The sequence below is a fragment of the Nicotiana sylvestris genome, chromosome 3 (genome assembly GCF_000393655.2).
Source record: "Nicotiana sylvestris chromosome 3, ASM39365v2, whole genome shotgun sequence".
Lineage (NCBI taxonomy): Eukaryota > Viridiplantae > Streptophyta > Magnoliopsida > Solanales > Solanaceae > Nicotiana > Nicotiana sylvestris.
Genome location: NC_091059.1, coordinates 115,026,468 through 115,030,624, shown reverse-complemented (window position 1 = coordinate 115,030,624; position 4,157 = coordinate 115,026,468).

Below are 4,157 nucleotides of genomic sequence, written 5' to 3'. Positions count from 1 at the left end.
TATCCAGTGGTTTTGGAAGAATGTAGTTGTGGGTAGTGGGGTGTTTTTTTAGTGAGAGGTCACTCATTCTCTCTCTAACTAAGAGAATTGAGTTAATTGTTGTTACATTGAAAAATAAAGTTCTGGCCTGTTAATTGATTTTAGCTAATTCTAGCTCATCCTCCCCTTGGAACATCATATGTATTTTGTAATAAATTTTTTGTTAATATATTCTTATCTTAACATTTTACTTCTAAACATTATGTCTTTGTTAGAGTTAGCAAGTTGAAGTGTCAAAAGATGTTTAACAATTTTCTCCTTAAAGGTATAGTGACTTGTCAATCCCAAGAATATGCATAAAACTTCAAAGGAAGTTTCGCACGTGATATAGAAAATTGACGTTTTTTGTACTTCTTCAATCGAAATCATGATAGAAATTTCAGACACAAATTTTAATGATTAATGAATTGCAATATGTAAATATTCTACTAGACTTTTATGCTCTCCTTGTCCCAAATGGTTCTCTGCCTTACTTTAACCAAACTTTTATATATGTTTTGATATGGAAAATAGTTCCAACTTATAGTAAAATGAGTAATTTTAATAATTAGTTTATTTTTAAAAAAGCAAATATTTTCTCTCCTTTATTGACTAGTTTACAAATACTATAGTGTTCTTGACTATTAACAAGTGAAAAGAATGAACAGATTGAGATGGGTCATGGGAGCAGTATTGACATTCCTCAAGAACCCCACGAATAGTCAATTACATAATATTTCGTTGAACCCCACGAATATGACGAATACTTTGTTTCAACACCCTACTAGCTCATCTACTGAAAGCAGAAAATGAGAAGATATTTCTTTGCAACCGTCATATATTTGTAGTTTGCCAATATTTTGTCATTTCTTTTCATCCTTAAATATTTAGCTTTATTATTTGAAATATACTTATTTGCACTCGATATAAGTGAATTTACTTTAGAGGTACAACCTAAAACAAAAAAAATTGCTTAGTTATGATTAAATTATAAAAAGTGTATATAAAATATATATCTTGTATTCATTGGTTTGGTGTAGAGGCGTTCACGTCGATTTTCTCCTAAAGCAAACCAACTCAATTAAGTCAATTTTTTAAATATTGAAATCAAATCAAATCAATAGAGTAAATTTTTCATTGGTCCGGTTTTTTGTCGATCTTTTTTATTTTTTGAGTTTTAGTCATTTTTTTAATAAATATGTGTCATACATTATCAAGCACATATTCCACCAGCTATATTCTAGCATAGCACTACCAAGTCAATTATTCTTTAAGAAAAATTATCATTTACCAAGATATCTTGATAATAATTGAATAAAATAGTGATAAATAATTTACAAAACATTAAAGATAAATTATATTTAACATGATACAGATTCTTGAATGTATCAAAATAAAAACTAAATCAAAGTAGAAAGTAAAGAAAAAACCAACATTCTTATACTAGATTACAAACAAAGACCGCAAAAGATTAATATGTACCATAAAATTTTAAAATTCTATAACAGGAATATACATATGCAGCTTTAATTATAATTTTAAGTAGGTACTATATGATCGATTGATTCGATTTTTTTGATTATTTTTTGCTTAAAACCAAAATCAAACCAAATGTTATTGGTTTTAGATTTGAAAAATCAATACCAAATGAAACAAAAAATGTCAACCGTTTTTTTCTTCGATTTAAGTAGATGTTCGATTTGGATCGATTTTTTAGTTTCTCATTAACACCCTTGATCTGGTGTAAACATCATGTATCTGTAGACAATTAAAATTTTACTGAATTTAAATCCATCATGAAATTTGAATTTAATCTCAATTAAATGTATTTTAGGCCAAATAAATATTACGGGCTAATATAATTGGATTAATTATATAAGTCCAATATTATTGGGCTAGCCCATTTAATTGGGCTACAAATGATGAGCCCACTTCATTAAGCCCAAGATGTCATCTTCCTAGAGGCCCAGTTTGGTGCCACGTATCAATGACGTGGCGCGCTTCCTGGAGGCGTGCAACAATGCTGGGACTTATGGAGATTACCTCATCAAGCAGTTTTTCCGCTCGCTAAACGGAAATGCTTTTGACTGGTACACAAACCTCGAGGCTGGATCTATCGATAGCTGGGATCAACTAAAGCAAGAGTTCCTCAATCGCTTTTATAGTACGAGACGTACTGTGAGTATGATAGAACTTACAAATACTCATCAACGAAAGGGGGAACCAGTTATCGACTTTATCAATCGTTGGAGGAATTCAAGCCTCAACTGTAAATACAGGCTTAGTGAAGCTTCAGGCATAGAGATGTGCATCCAAGGCATGAATTGGGGATTATGCTACATATTACAAGGTATCAAGCCTAACACATTTGAAGAACTTGCAACTCGTGCCCATGACATAGAATTGAGCATGGCCTCTGCTGGAAATGAAAGGCTGCCCATCTATGTACCTCGCAAAGGGAATGACAAGCAAGAAGTCAAAAGTGGGGCAAGTTCGTACCCAAGTCTGAAATCAAAGAAGCTATGAATGTTAACACGTCACCTGTGAAGTTCACGACGAAGGTGAGCAAGAAGTAGAGTATGAAATCCACTTTTTTTCAAGATAAGTCAAGTGAAAAGTTGACTCTAAAAAAATGCAAGAGAAAGAGTACCCATTTCTGGATTTTGATATGCCAGCCATTTTTGAAGAACTCCTCGAGTTAAATCTCATAGAGCTTCCGGAGATGAAGCGACCAAATGAAGCTGGGAAAACAAATGACCCAAATTACTGCAAATACCATCGACTCGTGAGCCACCCTCTTGAGAAATGCTTTGTCTTCAAGGTAAAATTTATGGACTTGGCTCGTGAAAAGAAGATCATGCTTGAAGATGAGAAAGCAAGCGCAAATCAAGTCTCTATCATATTTGGTTCATTTAGTCCAGACGAATTATGTAGTTTTGAAGGAAGTAAAAATGAAGAATTATTGAAGAACAACAAAGCTGAAGTCAATCAACCTGATAATAATGAAGGTTGGACGTTGGTGACTCGTCATAGGCACCACAAAAGGAGCCCACAAAAAAAATTAATAGAACAACCAACAAGGAAAATGATGGTGAAAAGACCAAGGAGATGGAATACAGTTAAATATTTGAAGAAAGCAAAAGTGGAGGTGCACCATCCTCAAAAGCCACGACAACTAGTGACCTTGGAGGAGTTCTTACCAAGTTGGTTCCGCACGAAGATTTCCCATAAGGGCATTGATGCCTCTTGTTGCCATGCTGACAAAGGGGAAGAAAAGAGTGATGACCTACCGTTGGCACTATCTTCGAAAAAGCTCATCAAGTCCATTTCTCAAGAAGTTAATGCTTGTGAGGAAAAGGTCACGTTCACAAATGACGATCTTCTACTAGGTGACACTCTTCATAACTGCCCATTGTACCTGGTTGGCTATATGTGTGATGAAAGGATAAATCAAATTTTGGTTGATGATCCTCAGTGAACATTTTTCCAATTCGCACTGTGAATTAAAGAACTTGGTATTCCCATGAACGAAATCTCTGAAAGTCGTGTGATGATCCAAGGAATCAACCAAGGGGGGCAAAGAGCCATAGGTGCGATCAGGCTGGGAATCACTATTGAAGATATGCAATCAAGTGCATGGCTGCACGTGATCGATGCAAAGACTTCATACAACGTCCTGCTTGGAAGGCCTTGGATACATGAGAATAAAGTGGTTCTATCTACCTACCATCAATGTTTGAAATACTACAAAGGCGAAGTTGAGAATAAGATAGTTGCTGATGATGGGCTATTCACCGAGGCAGAGTCACACTTCACCGATGCAAAGTTCTACTTGAAGAATCGTATTGTGAAGGAGCTAAAAGTTGATGATGGCATGAAAAGCAAGAATGACGAGCCCACAACTAAAAGAGAAGAGGTGACTACTGGTAAAGCCAAAGTTGTTACTAAGGAGGTACAACCCAACGCGAATAAACCTTATAGAGGGAATATTGCGTCTTATGGAAAGAAAGTAAGTCATGCGCTTCAATATGTCCCTAAAAGGAAGAAAGATAAAGGTGAATCATCTAATCTCCAAACCAAGACGCTAAATGAGTTAACTCTTTCGGTAAAACGAATTGAGGTAGTAAAGTTGTCCTCGA